This window comes from Haliotis asinina, chromosome 2 (genome assembly GCF_037392515.1).
Source record: "Haliotis asinina isolate JCU_RB_2024 chromosome 2, JCU_Hal_asi_v2, whole genome shotgun sequence".
In the NCBI taxonomy this organism is placed as follows: domain Eukaryota; kingdom Metazoa; phylum Mollusca; class Gastropoda; order Lepetellida; family Haliotidae; genus Haliotis; species Haliotis asinina.
The window spans coordinates 90,261,691-90,280,173 of record NC_090281.1 but is presented as its reverse complement, the minus strand read 5'-3'; the positions used below and the strand labels follow the sequence as shown (position 1 = coordinate 90,280,173).

General features: G+C 40.6%; 1 protein-coding gene across 1 annotated transcript in view; it reads right to left on the bottom strand.

Moving 5' to 3' along the window:
* The window catches only part of LOC137274571 (glutamate receptor ionotropic, kainate 2-like), a 78,080-nt gene extending 64,583 nt beyond the window's left edge, over positions 1 to 13,497 (bottom strand). The window contains exon 1 of the mRNA XM_067807831.1: positions 13,266 to 13,497. The gene's annotated coding sequence lies outside the window, so the exon portion shown is untranslated. The remainder of the gene's footprint in view (positions 1 to 13,265) is intronic.
* Positions 13,498 to 18,483: the final 4,986 nt, after the last annotated feature.

Below are 18,483 nucleotides of genomic sequence, written 5' to 3'. Positions count from 1 at the left end.
TGGAAATATGTACGTGGCCCATAGTCTGAGACAAACACATTTCCTAGGATAAACAGCTGTATCAAACTACCAAAATGACAAAGTTATATCGATGCAAGATAAATGATTTTAGCTCAATCACTAGTTCTGATATGAATCAATGTGCGTGATAATTTTCCTTCCATTACTCACAGTATGGAGACTGTTTGTCTGTATGATTTACAATGTTGAATAATGATCGGGAAATATTGGGGTTTTGTCAAGATAATGAATGGCGCGATAAGAACCGTGATTCAGGATTCAGTAATTACACTGTTCCAGTCCTATACTGACAGACCGTCTGCACAAATAATACGGGGTATAGGTTAATAACACGGTAAGCTGTAGTTGAATCACAATAGTGGTGATAACTCGCGACTAAGATTATACGCTATACTCGTGTTGGGCGCAAATAGGATTTGTACTGGGCCCGTCGCTCTTAAATTATAACAGCACGTTGTATGCTATACCCATGACTAGAAATGAATCAGTACAAGTCACAACTCCAAACGGCGCCTAATGTGACGAAGACTTATGTTTCATGAAGACGGTATGGTGGGCTTTACGCTGCAATGAACATTTTTATAGTTACATGAAAGTGCCAGCTCAATCTTGAGGGACAAGCCAATGTGAACAGTATGGTGCTGTCAGACAAGGGTCAGCGGATCCTGGCGCAACTCATTGCATCATAAAAAGTCGTCTTAAGCGTTCCACCCGGGAATAATGCTAAGAGGACGGGGTCAGACGCCTTCAAGAACGTCTTTCTTGCTGACAAAACTCAACCTCTACGATACTGAGGTTAGGCACATAAATAATTCAGTTTCATTTTAGTCCGAATTGACACTTCACACTGACGGACTGACATTATCCAAATTACAGCACACAGCTATAATATGCATCCAAAAGAATAAAATAATAATAATTATTATTACTATATGTCGTCTACGACCAATATGAGAAGTTTGTGTATTGTATGTAATTCTCCTGTTGAATGCCATCTGTATACATTTAGCGTTGTACACATGCGTTCGGAGGATGCACAGAATAACGGTTACCTTAGCGATTCTAGTAACCATCACACCAGTTTGGATGTTCCATTACTTTCCTGTCTCAGCCGTCAGATATCTGAATCTGTCAGCTGCGACGTTTGACCAGCCTCCTACACATGTTTAGAATGATCATGCTGAATGTGTTACTTGTGCACACTTCTACACCAAAGTCCTTTTTAGATTGATTTCAACGTGGGGGCTCGTGGATGCAACTATTTCTCTTAAATCACCACGGTGCCTTCTAAAATCCCACACATGTTCGGAGCTCTGCTGGAAATATAATCCAGAGCCTAGATTTTCTTTAGCGTTAAGATAGTCATAGGTGTCATAAATAATCATTAAGTTACGATCTTAGCACTAAGAGAGCGTCGAAAATCTAGGCCGTAATTCCTGAAGGTGTTTCTCGTGTTTTTTCAGAAAACAGTGATTGTCTGTCCCATGCATTTAATGATTGTCTACGATTATGTAAAGGAAAAACAGCTCTAAGGCATTTTGGAACCTGTTCTCAGTAGCTGAAGTGCTTCACCTCTATTGCAAATGTCAATATTTGTATCGGAGCAAATAGTCATCCCCCAAGCACTGTGATGTGTAAGTGTAAATAGGTATGAGGGTGCTCTGTAATCCTATAACTGCTATTAGAACTATTTAGGTAAAAGAAGCCGTATCAATAAGTGACTTCCTTTATACTGTTATTGAACTGAATACCTAAGTATATTTTTTTGCAGACCCCCGCCCATTTGGAGGCCTGTATGATAGTGGCTAAGGCTATTTCAGACATAACAGAGAAGTGTCTAGCAGAACCTAAACTTTGTCCAAACATTACTATCATCGGATACACCAGTACTTTCTTATAAGGTGGAAGAAAACAAACCTTCTAGACGACAATAATAACACCTGTGTTCAAAAGTTCTATCTCTGTTAGTGAGTCACACGAATATCTCAGGACACCGTAACACACAACGGCTGTAGCCAGGACTGTTAAATATAACAGTTGCAGATAAGTTAACGCTACGATCGTTATGTTAAAAGTGTCCCTGGGTAAGAACTGGTCTTCCGCAAACCGTGCTTGTAGACGCAGTGGCCATAGACTTATCATATAATAAGGAAGATCCTCATGTTTTCGTCATTTCAGTAATTCGTAATTCCGACAATGCGTGAGTGAGTTTAGTTTTACGCCACACTCAGCAATATTTCAGCTATATGACGGTGCTTTGTAAAAATCGAGTCTGAACCAAACAAACCAGTGACCAACAGCATGATGTCAACCACATCCCGTTAATCGCCTTCTACGACAAGCATGGGCTGCTGAAGACCAATTTTAACCCCGATCTTCACGGGTGAAATTCCGTTAAAGTGACGCCCTTTGAACAGAGGAATACTAGTTATGCCTTTCTTTATTTGGAGGGTTAATCCAAAGACACTCTATGTTTATGTGGAAAATTAGATGTTTTACAAGGTTCTGTTTTTCATCCGGCAACTCCAGAATATGATGTCTACTCTCCTTTAGAGGGTGTCGGACCACTGGCCTATAATCAGTTTGAAAAGAGGGGATATCTTTAACAATGGTTACTGTTTTAAGAGACTGCCTTTTGTTGAAGATTCAACAATCTTTCAATAACACATTGGTATTTGTGGTAGGCAATTAAATACATCGTTGAACTCGACATAAATATTGCCAACCTGTGTTTGGGCAGAGCAGTCTCATATTCTCGCGGACACCCGGTATCTGCCGATTACAATCAGTAATGATCCAGTCATATAATATTCATGGCTATTATGCCTTTATGCTCCATAGAATCTGCAGTGGAGGCGTTGAACTTTCATCCTGTTTATGGAATGGTTTTATCGCTGTTAGTCAGCGGGTCCTCTATCAACCCACCCTTGCTATCTGTTACTTTATCCCCCGTCCCTCGGACCCACAGAGTCTACGGAACGTCGGCGAGGATCTGTTGCCCGGGGTTTTAAAGATATATGATGGATATTCTCTGTATGTATGAAGTAAAAGAATTAATTCGAAAATGTTTGACGTAATATATGGACAGTGTTTGCAATACTTATCAGGGCCTACTGCCACCTGCAGGCCTTTAAAATCTACGAGCCCTGAATGAAATCTGCAGGCCAACAAAACTGACTACATTGTTCACAGTTTCACACTGTTTCCACAAAATCAAGCGAATCCTATGGCACACAGAGTTTTTATTTGTTTAACTGGTGTTGACAACCCCACGCAAAAGAAATACCCGGAATTGAGTTGTAAGTTATCATTACATGAGGGATCTTGGATGTTTCTAGAACGTTAATAAAGAAAAACGTGTAAACATTCCAGTGGTAAAATAATTGACAGATAAATTACTGAAGGCCATAAGTGCCTGCACAAATTTGAAACTGCCGGCCCAATACAACAACTGGCGATGGGCCTCCGGGCAGGGGGTTATTTCGAACGCTGGATATGCATGCTTATTGTTCATATGCGTAATGGGATGACGTGACACATCATGGGCCGGCATCCTGCATGGACACTTATATTTAAGGAAGGATAACAATATATGGATGAACAACTTCTTTGTAACAGTGAGAGCGACGTTTCGGAGTAGATTCTAACACGTTATCAAGCACGTGATTATATTTGACCCATTGTATCAAACACGGTATATGATTCATACCCACGTCTGAGTGAGCTGAATAATGTGAGTGAATCTGCCTAAGTATATGCTCTTTGTTATTTCCAGCCAGTCTCCATTACCTCCATTATCTATCTATCTGTCATAGATCTATCTGTCATATATCTATCTGTCACACACTCATACTTGTAACTATGAAATACCTTATCTACAGTTTGGGCAGTTAAAACACACACGTTCAACATGCACCATTTGTTATGTTTTCTGAACAGATCACACTTTTCAAATCACAGGAAAATGCTTTCACCATGTCCTCCTCCCGACCCCCTTAACAGCAACTACTCAGCCTAATGGCCACTGTTGCAACTAAACGAGTGAAATTTCGTCATCGTTTTTGCTAAAGATCACGTGTGCCATCATTTTTAGATATTATTAGTAGATAATTAACATACATATCTGACTTTGCTCTGTGACAGACAGTTATTTAAAGGAGGCCATATGTACCAGCGAGCAGGTGTGTTGTTATATCCAAAACGTATCCTCTGTAACGTGGCGTGTCAGTGAGGGATGACCAGACGTCGTGACGGGAATCGGAGTTCATTTTAGTTGGCGCTGTAAAGGTCATTATAATGCTGGATTCATCCAATGGACCAATGGGAAAACATCCGCCACCATTGGGAAAACATCCACCATACTGAAGACACGGAATTATGAAATGTCGAATCTTCAAAGCCTGTTTACGTTACGTATTAGTTCATTCATTTTTAGAGAACAGCTGCACGGAGCCTGACGTCATCAAATTAATGATATTATTATATTTTTAAAACGTCTACATGTAGTTAAAAGCTAACACCTGTGTTAATGTCAAAATACTTCAAGACTGTATTATCCCCGAAGCTCACCTATGCCGTGGTATCACTGGTGCCGGTATTGAGCTAATGAATACATATTTAGCAGAAATTTGTTCAGTGAGTTAGGATGCTTTAGATCTAGAATCCCTTAAAATCCTCAGGTTTTTTTCTTCGACAGAATGTCACACAGAATCAACATTACAACAACATATGAAATATGAAACAGCTAGACCAAATTACATTTGTTTCAAACTAATTCAAAACTTTATAATTTGCGTACTCAACCTATAAGCATATTTTCACTATTTTCAAAAACAACTTCACTCGGGGTTTTAAATTTAAAAGGGCAAGGTATTGCAATGGAACCTGTTGGTTTTCTGGAAATGTCAAATTCTCAATTGTTTATTTTGCAGAAGCTATCGGCATGAAGATTAATGATCATGCCATTTGCGTTAAATATATCTGTGTACTGCTAACATGATCAATTATTTTAATAAGACGATATAAACGAACATGGGCATACTGTAGGCAACCAAAGGACTACACTTCGGGGGACTGAGATTCGAACTTTCGATCACTGGATCCTGGTTACACCATACATGACATTCATAAGACTGGAAATGTTTACGGTCATGTGGGTTTTCATATCCAGTTTTCAGAAATAGGAAACGCGTTTGAGAGAGAAAGAATTTCCCAGAGCCAAGCCAATTGAAGAACTGCAACAATACTGTACAGAGCTGAAAGCAGGTGTAGAACATATCCGCCCCATGAACCAAACCACGCAGATCTCACCCCATCCACGTCCCCAGAAATCCATATCCAGAAATCTAACGAATCAGATATCTGTAAACTACATGGTTCATGGTTGGTGTCGTTGCGTATATTTTCTCTACCTGTAATTCACGGCATGAACTATGACTGACCTCAGGTCTAAGCGAGGTACAACTCAGTTCCACCTGTGTATCTGATTCACCTGTTCCACGCATCCTAAACGCGCTTTATCAGAACAAAAGTCAAAACCTTTTGTAATTCCGCTTAAACACCGATTCCTGAGAAAAGCCACAGGGATGAAAAATTGTAAGTAAGACAGCAAATCGACATGATAATGTCAACATGCTTCTCGACCCAATCGTACAGCCGCAGTAAAACTGCATTCTCCCAGAAGAGGCTTATGGGTACTGGAATAGTTAGTTATACAAGAAACTAACTCGGTGCTCTGTTGTAGGGTCAATAGAGATAAACATTATATAAAACCGTTCTAAAAGGCCTACCAGTGACTAGTCTATTTTCGGTTAATTACCTACAAGTAAACCTTTCACTTTGGAAACAAGAACTTTGATGCACTTACCGTACGTTAGGCATTCGTAATAACAGTCGTTACTTAACGTCACGAACAGGTGTGATGGCAAAACAGTTGACAATGTCGAGAACATGGACATAGTCTGGATTATAACCTAATCCCACATGAAACATGTTTGTTTTAACTAAACTAAAGTTTAAATAGAGCTTATTTATTTCGAACTCCGGTCAAATTAACAATATTTACAGTATTTACTAAGGACATGGCCATGCTTTCCTTTGATATTAGACACTGAGTTTTCATGGTTAAGCGCTGATGCTTTAAATTGACCAATTACAACCAAAATAATCACCTAAAAGTGGCTATCTCTCATGGCAAATTATGGCAAAATGACCCAAAGGTCACACCAGCATTAAAAATACCGCCCACATCCGGGTCCCGCGTACATCCTTTCACAAAGCTATATACATCCGGGTTTCGTGACATGCGAGAATAGCACCGTTAATAGGAATGCAATTTAGCGCGATAAAATGTTTCACACTTGCCGGGGAGACAGATGGAATAAAGTATGACACGAACATGTCGAATAGCATTGTTTCATCATATAAGAGAACTTGCTACAAATCAGATCTGATTGTAGACAAACTACGACAAAGGTCAACTGCTTGATCCCAAGCGCAGTCGATTTTCGACTGGAGAATGTGGAACGAGTTAGCTTAGATGTTGAAATTGTGTGATCACATAAAATCATGTCCCCAGCAGGCACTGTGATGCATTCCCCAACATCGCAGTATCGTATGAGACACCGGGTGTAGGCACAAGACGTGACTGTATAGAAACCGTTGTAATGTAACGTTACACCTGCATATATGGTGGTGACACGTGTGTTTCTAATCAATTTGTTGTTGATTCATGATCATAGTGTGTACATAGCCATGATCAGAACAGAAACAGAGGTCATATTGCAGGGTTGTGATATACAACACCCACATGTAATGAACGACACCGAGGAGATTACCTATGGCAATGAGCGATATACGCGGGTGATAACTTTGTATAAGATGAAATAGGAATTCCCTTCGTATAAATTAATAATGCGTCTATCAATAAAATTAATTTCCTTTCCGATTTTATATTGCTGTAACCAAATGGAGAAAGCGAAATACCTGCTGTTATCACTGATTTTAATTTCGGTGATGCCTTCATACGATTTTCATCACAATGTAGACAAACTTTATGGATAAGAACTTCTTTATTTCTTGGGTGCGACGTTTTGGTACAAAGTCTAGTACCGATGTCAAGCAGGAATGTGAAACGTATCACTCAAGAAAAAAAGGGTTGCTATCCATAAAGTTTATCTATGTTGTACTTCCCAACTTCTAAAATCCCACTCATATGGGTCAAACATTTCGTTGTCTACTCCCAATGTTTTAGGCAGATAAACGAGACTGGTTATTGTCTGGTCTTGAAATTATTTCCATAACAACCATGCCACGCGGTGTACTAGAATGTGATAGTCGAGGAACTTTTAACTTTGAGTATATGTTGCAAAACTTGAAACCAAACTCTGCTATCATGTGACGTTTTGGATTCTTGATATTATGAATCTGTTTTTACCATAACCATCCTTGCAGATTATGTCGTAAGCGCCTACTGGTTTTGTCACATTCGTCTTCACAGCTTCACGTCATGATATAGTCAGGTTGTGCCTCAAAGTACCCGAAAGTTCCGGGTGGATCATATCCAAGAGGTGGGACATGGACAACAGGACTGAGGTATGGTAGAAACGGTCAATAACCAAGAGAGACGAAAGGAAAACAACCCGGGAAAGAAAACAACGAATCGAGAGTCTGCGGAAAGGATACATTTCGGCCAAACGTTGACGTGCCATCCCTCTGCTCAAAACCAGATATTGCCACTCGTAACTCGTAACCAGGTTATCAATTGATAATGATTACTGTCCTGTGCGGTCACCTTTAAAACTAAATTGCCACTGAATTATCGAGTTTGATGAATCCAAAACATAAATGATCCGTTAAACACCTATGATATTCTTTTGATGATTTTTAAAGCTAAATTGCTCCTTAATTTTCGAGCTTTATGAATCCAAAACCCAAATGAACCGTTAAACACCTACCTTTCGACGTCCACCCGGCACTCAGCACTGATTACAGTATGGAATGGTCTCTCTAACCCGAACCATCAACCTCACAATTCCCAGATCAAAATCAGTAGTATTTAGCAACCCATGAAACGTACTGACTGCAGTAACATTTGAATCCGTGTCATTGTTTTACGTCAATACTCCGTCAACGTCGACGTTTTTGTAAATGCATCAGCAATTGTTTTGGGAGGCATTGTCAACAAGAACACCTTACAAAGCCATTGTGATCCACCATTCTTAATAGATGAGGAATATTTAAGTACTAACCTCTACCGCTCCAGATATAATGTACACTCTGTGCAGATCGACGGCTCATCAGACGTGTTCACAAAATGCATGGAGGCGTGAATACATACAATGCAATTAGAGCTATGTATAATTTATGCTGTTAGTAGCATGCGTCATGAAACGGTCACAGTGGGAGTAGGCATGTGTGGTCAGTAATCAGAACGGTTGCCCATTTTACAAGACACCCGTTTTGAATCTCCACATGACAGAATTTGTATACCCGATCCGTTGGGAAACTATCGATGTATACATGAACGTTATGTCCCAAGTCTCTATGGGCTGCAGGAGCGCTATATAAAAGCAAGCAGCTGGTTACGCTTTCATTAGACTCACACAGAACCATACGTCACGTAAAAGCAAATCATTGAATAGCTTAATATTTCATGTTTAAGTGGAACAATGTGAATTATGGAGTCCTTTGTAGATGAGATACTTCATGAATATTCATGACCACACATACGACCTCTCACTTTTTTGTTGTTATTATATATGGGGCAAGGTTGCGTTCAATATACCACTAACAACGTAAATACTACTGTATTAAGCGAGGATGTTATTAGCGCGTGTGCTGATATTAACATCAAATGACGGTACCATTGATGTACGTTTGATGCTTGAGTTTCCCGACATTATTTAGACCTGGATGACGTCACTAACACGTGACCTATTGACAACGACTACGATGAAAGTAGTCTGTAATTTTGCTTCAAAGAATAATACAATTTCAACGACTCCAGTTCTTTAGCCTAAAATTGTGACGGTTCGGTATTCCAGTGGCAAAGGAGTTCGCTCGTCACTACGAAAGTCAGGATTCGAATTCCTGTTTAGTATTACGCTACTTTTAGCTATTTTCCAGCAACATCACGGCGGGGGACACCAGAAATGGGCTTCATACATTGTATCCATGTGGGGAATCGAACTCGGGTCTTCAATGTGACAAGAGAACGCTCTTACACCACGGCTACCCAACAAAGACGTTGCTTGCATTTTGCTAAAATGCTGCAAACTATAGTCGCTCACATCACCAAAATCATCCTCCATGCAGTGCTGCCTAAACTTTCAACGTTTACTGTTCTATGGGTTCCAGGGATAACAACAAACAAATCTGCAAATGATTAATTACATCTGTTCAAACAATCTCACCTACCTGATCGCTGATGATCAACTACTAAAACAGTGGTCATATCGGCACTTGGTAATTCTAGTTATTAATTAGACATGGTCTTCCGTCACACTTGACCCCAAATGATATAACTCACCTTAAGTGCAACTACACCCAGGCTACTTAATTCAACCATTTCGTACAAAGCACGTATTTAGCTGTATATACATCAATAGTTTCCACAATAAAATTCACGCCCGGATGCTTATTATGAATGTAGGTAGTACAATATGTGCAGACACCTTCATAATTAAAAGGCGGTTTTCAGCACGCATTATGAAAACGAAGGATGTCAGATAATAATTGGAGTCACACAGTATGACTTAACAAAGGCACTGTGCGTTACATTGAACATGTCATTGCGATGTACAAGAAGTTCAATATAATCAACCTCACTGATATTCATTACCTAATGTATCTGTAAACATTTCATACAACGAATACGCATCCGCGTATTTAGTTTGTGATAACACCTTCTAATTGTTCTTGTATGTCAAATATACTGAACTAAAGTCCATCATATAAAATATTGACGTTTAGTTTCGAACACACATAACTGCGCCATCAGTCACGGGGAGCAAACGTCAGTTTTATTGTGACGTCACAAAAGAATAATGGAAGTTCGCATGCGAAAGTCTCTGAATACATCCAGTCAAGAGGCTGAAGAAAAGAGTGTTGACATGACTGGATTCAAATGATTACGTTTTGGCTGAAACAGTATGATGACCCACCGTTGAAATTGATTTGAAAACATTGTTGCCTTGGAAACGTTTCTTCTCGTTGTCAATGGACTATACTATATAATTTTTTAGACCATGAAACTCACAAGACAATTTTAGGGTTTTACTTATGCGTTGATCAGAAGCACGAAAACAATAAAACGGAAATATATACACTTGGAAAAGGGCATCGGAACACCTAATCTTTTTTCCCCTCATAGAGTCATGTAAATGCATATATTAGTTTGTATGGTCAACAAAACAGCACGGCTAGTATCGAGTCAAACTCGAATGACTGAGTTTAGTTTTACGCCACTTTTAGCAATATTCCAGCAATATCGTGGCGCGAAACACCAGAAATGGACTTTACACATGAGATCCATGTGGGGAACTGAACCCGGATTTTCAGCGTGAGGAGGGAACTCTTTAACCACTAATCCACTATGGCCCGTGGAACTCGCAGTCACTGAAATTTGATGTCATGGGGAAGGTACCCCTGCTACGAAACTCTTGTGTGGCACAACATGCACAACGAATGTCTTAGCAAATACTGTTTGGCGAGATTCGCTGATTGTGTAGGGTCCCTTGATGGTGTAGGGCTCGTTGATGGTGTAGGGTTCGCTGTTGGTGTAGGGTTCGTTGATGGTGTAGGGTGTCCCTCACATGACTGCAATGTTGACCTTGTGACGATCACACAAAATCTGAGTGGACAATGGTAGAACTTTGACACCCTCGACTGAGTTGTTGTACCACATTTCGAAGGCCATCCGCTAAACATCCATTCTTTATGGAAGTCCTGTCTTTGTGAACGACAATAATAGACCACGTCGTGATCTCTTCCTTCGAGGGACTGTAGCAACTCTACCTTGGCCCGCTATGAGTCCAGATCACAGTGCAAGTATGGAACATGGTGGGTAGTGGAATACGTCAAGTACAAATCTCGATGTACTGGAACAAGCTCTCTATCAATAATGAAATGCAATTCCCTCAGCATCGAAGTCAATGTCTGTTACACTCGATCAGAGATAAGGTCAGGGAGGGTAATGCAGTTGGCGGAGGTTACACCAGATATTGGCATTGTGCTCAGTTAATGAAACTTATGTGATTTCTTGAGAATTGTATACCAGAACCTTGGACGTAAGCCTTGGTAACGTCGAACAACCACAGTTATAAGCACTACTTCATGGACCCAGTGTATATTGTGTCAGAGGGCACGTGACACCATGCACTCCTCCAGATTAGTTCACACCAACAAATATACCATACAGACATTCCTTTCCCCTCTTTATCACCATGGCCACTGACATGCAAACCAGGCGTCGTGATGCTGGTGTAGTTTCAGGGCGACTTGAACCAGAAGTAATGTCTGTTTGCGCCCAGCACATCAATTGAAGTTGAACTATCATAAGTAGCTCAACTGCAAATGTTTACATTTACCATGCCCACCAACATTAAAATGTATTTATTACCTATACTATTTTGTTGAAATGATAGGATCATCTTTTTTTAAAACATCAAGCAGCCAGGCGTCGCAAAGACATGCAGGGTTATCGCCCTTGCATTGCAACCGGATGTGCTCAGACAAAACTGGCATACTGTGTATGGTAGGTCTTCAGTTCCGAGACAATTGTACTCTCAGTGGTAAGAAGTCCTACTCCTAAGCCGTGTGACAACTAGGAATGGAAACAGTAATACTACGAGGACATCTGACTTGCTTCATTTAAGGATTTAGCATTGCAGGGAGGGTTAGGCATTAGTGAAAATAATGTGGTTCAGGGAGTGCGAGACAGACTACTTCTGTAAGTGTAATTACATAAAGTATATAAAGTCAGTGAGTTCTACTTTGAATTTTTAAAAAAATAATCAACGAACAGGGTATGCTGAGATCATGACGTGTGCCACGTCGTCATTAACAGAAACGTAGACGCCTCATTAACAACGTGACATGCTAGAAGCAGTGAACTAGCCTGACAGCGTGGTAGCCGTCATGCGGCGAGTAACGTAACTACAGGATCAAAGGATATGGAATGTTTCATGGAGAATATTTTACAGCCTGAGAACCCGCGTTTCATTATGTCGCTTGGTACTTATCAAACTACGACTTGCTATGGTGATGAGTTAACACCATACGTGTAACGGCACCTTGACGGATGCGGATATATGTGCCTCGGTACGAACACGAGAGCATGTGAGGTGATGTGAGCAGAGACGCTTATAGTCATAACGTATCACAGACAATACATTGGTCTTCTAATTCAAGGTTTAAGTAAATTCAACGTTTGAGTAACGAGGGTTAATGAAGACGCGTGGTAATAGATCAGAATAATTATATATCATTGTAGACGGTAGTACAGATATGAAAAGAGAAGTCAGAGACAAACTCTTTCACAGACAGATTCACAGGCTGGGGGAAGACGGAACCCCACAGATAGAAATATAGCAAGACTAACACTAGGAAAACAAATCAGAAAAAAACAGACACACAAACGGAAATGCAGACAGACAAACACACAGACTGATACATGTCCTTGATGCGACATCTTCTAAAAAACATCGAACATGTTAATCTATGGTTGACAGATCTATATTCTTGCAGTACATATGAAAGCCACTCTGTTCATTCGACAATCATTCCCACAGACTCATATCTGGGTTATCATGATGCATTTCTGCACTTTTATCTTTTCTCACACATGAGATATACTCCAGTTAGCAAATAACGAAGCTTAGATTACGCTTGAGCTATAAAACCTATAAATGCCCTGTCGACATCACAACTGCTGACATAAATCAGGGCCACTCATGGGCACCATTTAAAGAGGAATGTATAACATTGTTAAAGAGGTCATTTACGTCCAGTCATGAGGACCATGCTACAGACACTTCTACACGTTCATTACTCAAAAATCATGAATATATTTTGCTGATACACGCTAAACACCCTATGTACATGATACAATGAAGGCATTCATGGATGTGCGCGTATAACAGTGAATGTAATGTATTCTGTCACACGGTGATATGCAAACTTTCAAGAAAACAGGTACGTGGAGGTGTGCCCATTGATCACAGAAAAACTGATTTTGCACCTACCTGGCTCGAATCACGTTCTCCCCTGTAACATTCCAACTTGTCATGTCTTCACGATACGCTACAGTCGCTATATCGCAATTCGCATCCTTCCTCTACACAAACCGTCGTTCACATATATCTGAATCCCCTTTACCGGGCGATAAATTTCGACCGCAGAGTCCAAAAAGTTAACCTCTCTCGCTGCATGTGTTGATCTCAGCGTTCAAACCGAGGAGGGAATCAGTGACATATTAAACTATCGATTCCTCATCCTGTGAGAACACATGGTGCAGTTACCGCCTGGACACGGAATAACACTACCGTACCTTCATCTGTGTTCGTCGGCAATTAACAACGGCAACGCTCTCGATGTTCCGACCGCACTTCGGATATTTAGCATTGGGGCATTGCGGCCCACAAATAATTACATTCATTTAATTGTTTTTGCTTAGGGGCTGTATTTTCAGACTGGTTCCATTTTTAATGAGTATACGTAGTATTTTGTTTTACTACTACATAGCTTCAAGCGCCCAGGTACTTTTGTGGATATATCTCACCACTAATGCAGCTGTTGGCGGTCCACGAGGGGCATGCTGTCCCAACGGAGCTGTGTGTCGATATATTTCCACACTTTCATTATACTTGTATGATATATGTTAATGAGAATTCCATGTTTTTCCTCTAAGGATTATTGTGCCAGCCCGATATTCATTTACTCGTCTAGAATACGAAATGAGGCATTAAATGTATGATACCCACATTTAATGATTACATCAAGCAAAAATCCCCAGCTTTGTTTCTATTCTCATATAGTCAATATCCAGGGCCATGTATGTTCTTGTTTGTAAGATTAGCCCGGGTGTGCACGTGTACGTGTATGTACGTGTCTGTGTGTATTCATCGGTGTCTGGGTATGTGTGTCTATAAGTACATGTGTGGTGCCTGTGTGTATATTGTCTGTGAGAGCCTATGCTTGTGGCAATATGACTACTTGCGCCCACGTGCAGGGTAGCCTCGTGGTTAAACTCTTTCTCTCGTCATTCAAAAGATCCGGGTTCGATTCCTAATATGGGTACAGTATGTGAAACCCATTTGTGGTGACCCTGCCGTGATATTGTTGAAATATTGCTAACAACAATGTAAAACTCAACTCACTCACTAAGCGTGTTTATGTAACTGCCCATGGGTAAGTAAACATGTGTGCATCTGTGCGACTTTATGTGTCTTTATACCTCTGCATCTGCTGATATGAGTGTCTGTGAGACTATATGTGTCTTCTGTATTTAATGCCTGTGAGTCTGCGAGACTATGTGTGTCTTCTGTATTTAATGCCTGTGAGTCTGCGAGACTATATGTGTCTTCTGTATTTAATGCCTGTGACTCTGCGAGACTTTATGAGTGTTTGGCCCAAAGTTTGGGACTACATGTAGGAGGCGACTGCCATATGATCTACCGACCTCAAATAACAAACTGCATCTCATAGGATAGTAACTAAAAGCTTAGACCTGACCTACAGTCCTGTATATTAAGCGTAATGACCCACGATTTCGTTGTCGAAGTGCCATGCCACGCCACCAACCAGGCCTACAAGCCATTTGGTCGCCTCTAACGCAAAGATGAGTTTCTGGGGGCAGTCAACCCCCCCCCCCCCCCCCCAGTAACTATCACACGGTATGACCATCTTGATATCACAGATAATTATTCACCGGCTGCTTATTAAACCTCCTCTGATGCACTTCCTTCCTTTTTCTACGATAGCTGTAGCAGCGTTTGTTTGGAACGATACTCGCAGGCGATCTGATCATACTAAACAAACAACTGTATTAATTGTTTTATTTCTCGCATTGCGGTTGAGTGGAAGAAATACCATTGTCTGTATAATGAATGGAAGGAGAACAATAGCTTCACTCGTCCACACATAGGGACATGTTCAATACATTTGTTCCTATTATCTTGCACACCACCGGTCATTGTGGAACTCCGGAGTCAACATGCAACCATGGTCACAGCTAACGTGGCCAATCATACGTCATGTATTTCGGTCTGTAGACTGTTTGACTCCCTGCACCAGGGGTGCAATTATACAAAGTATGCTGCCACAACACTGCTTGATATAGTGTCTACCTGTACAACTCTGTGCAATTATATTAATGGGACAATGGTGCTATGACCCTGGAGAGCCAGTCTGGTGTCTGTTGACACTGATCGCTAAGGTGAAGACATGACTTGAATTTCCCAAATGCTGATTTCTATTGTCTGTCCTCATATCCGCCCCCGCCCTCAGTCCATGACGTCTCCAAATATATCGATCGGAGAGAGAGAGAGAGAGGGAGAGAGAGGGAGAGAGAGAGAGAGAGAGAGAGAGAGAGAGAGAGAGGGAGGGAGGGAGGGAGGAAAGATATTGTATATGCTATTATTTAATCGTAATACGTCTCCATGTGAACATGTGTTTCAAAAGAAAGAGTGGTAGACACACGCTAGAAAAACGCTTGCATGACAAATTAATCTTGTGTTGTCCCCTATTTACCGTTTCAGCTATTTAATTAATTTTATTGTTTAATTCCGCACTCAACAATGTTTGAACTATATGGTGTGTAAATATTCGAGTCTGGCCCAGACAATCCAGTGATTAACAACATGACCATCGATCTTAAACTTAAGAATCAGTTAACCGAGTATTAGTTAGTGTTGTTTATTATTTTCCAACTCAGACTAACCTGTGATGTAAACTCGATTAGTACACATTCTTTTGAAATGTGTAGCGATAGTTAGCTAACAGCCTGTCGTGGAATACCATGTGTTATTTACAGACATGTTTATATACAAGAAATTGCATTAATTTCGTCAGCAGATACTGTATGTAAATGTTATGTGTTAATTAACTCGTTAACTCCGTGATAAATATCTGTAAATCAGTTTATAAGTCCCTTGAAGTTCAGACCCGTCAGTCAAACAGAGCTGTCCCACTGGGGCAACCGTCACTCGGAGTGAGAACTAATGTTAAAGATCACCAATAAGTTAATCACACGCTAGTCATCCATTTAGTCAATAATTACTCTTTATTGGCTGATTGGACGTTTCCTTGGATATAGCAGAGGCAGATCTGGGCATTCATCACAGTGTTGCAAGTTTAGTACTTTTGATGTCTGTCTCTGACTGGTTAGGACGTATGCCAATTCTAGCTGTTGCGTTGTAGTATCGTGACAGGTTGATTTGTGCAGCTCGGGTCAGATATGTCTACCTATTATACGTTTTTGTATGTGTTACTGACTGGTTGGGACGTGTGCCGGTTTCTGATAACTGTATGTAAGTGTTTTTATCGTGACAGTGTGGCTGCGTGGGAAAAGCGCGTAAATCCACCCTGTGTGGTTGCCGTCCAATAAATCTCTCCCTTGTTGTACTGCAATATAATGCCAGCTGACACATTGGGCTCGTAGTGTTATCGATCCGCTGCGTTATATGAGTGAGTGATTTGTATTGAACGCCGTTTTGAAAGATAACTAGATTTAGCAGGAGAATATGTAACAAAGTCCAAGTTATCGATGTACAAGTCGTGAGGCGTAACCTTTGATTCGGATGAGAATACAGGCACTCGCGTCTTTCCGAGAATTAAAGATTTTAAGAAATACATAAACACTGAGGCCACCCGATTCGAAATGCTTCACAGTACATTAAACCCCGATGTGATGTCCTGTGAAGCATTTGGCCTAATTTAGTGGTCACCTAAAATGTGTTAATCTTTAATCCTTTCAAAGACACACGGGTCTGTGGGTGAGAACGAGACTTCATCAACCAATGAGTTCAGAAACGTTGAAAAATATTACTGTGTATGGTTAGTGAGATTAAGTAGGTCTCAGTGTGTATTACGGGATCTTATCTTTTTATTCGTTTAGACGACTGGGGCTAGATCCAGCGCAGATGTTGTTTTCCGATTTGTTTTATTTGAAAACAGTAACAAAATATGTTATGTCTTTGTTTTAAGAGCTTAGAAAGTTCGTCTATTTCCTTAGTGGTTTGTGTTATTAGACATTATGTTTGCAAAGTTCATTAATATTACCAAAATAATAGGACAATGCATTTAATCACATGCTTATCGAAATGAACGACAAACAGGCTCGGATGGTCGGGCTAAAGATTGTTTGATTTTCGATCGATACTGATGTTATCAACCATGGGATTGTCTGGTCCAGATTCGATTGTTCACAGGCCGCCGTCTTAAGGTTGGACTACTGCTGAAAAAACAACAACGTTACACAACAAATATACCCTTTTTGAAAAGTAGACTGATGTGATCAATAATCGTCAGATGTTGATCACTTGATTGTCTGGACCAGATTGATTGTCTGTTCATAGACCGCCGTCTTAACGTTGGACTTTTCTTGAGTGGGGCGTTTTTTTCACCCCCTAAAAGTGTCGCCCAAGGTCAAAACATAGCTCAGGACGCTGTCATTCACAACTCAATCAAATGGCAAGACACCGATATTGTATGGAGTGATAATTCGTGAACGTGTTTGTTTCAACACTTTGATCACATTTGTGCTAAAATAACATGACAGACATACGGTCATTACCTGGTGTTATAAACTAGTTGATGAAACCATTTACTCATCTGCAAATAAATGCTGACAAAAACAGTCTCACAATGACCGCCTGTCGACCAGATCATTAACTGATTCACGCAAAGAAGTTTTTAATGAAGTTGGTGACAGCTGTACCAACATTGCAGTGCTACTATGACATGAGGTGGAAAATGTTGGAACCCAATTAAGGATGTATGACACATTTACTGCTAAGTGTACTCAATACACACTCTCTACTTCTATATCAGTCGTCAGACTTTTGGAAACCCCACTGCGTGAAGCTTTACCTGTTGTAGAGATGTTTAGGGAGAGAGAACATGTCTACATGTAGGGCAGACACTACAAGTAATTTAATGACTTGGTGATCCGTGAAGATCCGGGTTAGAATTGGTACGCAGCATCCCATGCTTGTCGTAAGAGGCCACCTATCGGGATCGGTGGTCAGTCGCGCTTACTTGGCTGACACATATCACCGTATTCTACTTGTTTAGATCGATGCTCAGGTCGTTAATCATTGGATTGTCGGATCCAGACTCGATTATATAATGAGCGCCTCTGTACGACTGGAATATTGTTGAGTGCAACCAACCAACCAACCAACCAACCAACCAATCAATCAATCAATCAATCAATCAATCAATCAATCAATCAATCAATCA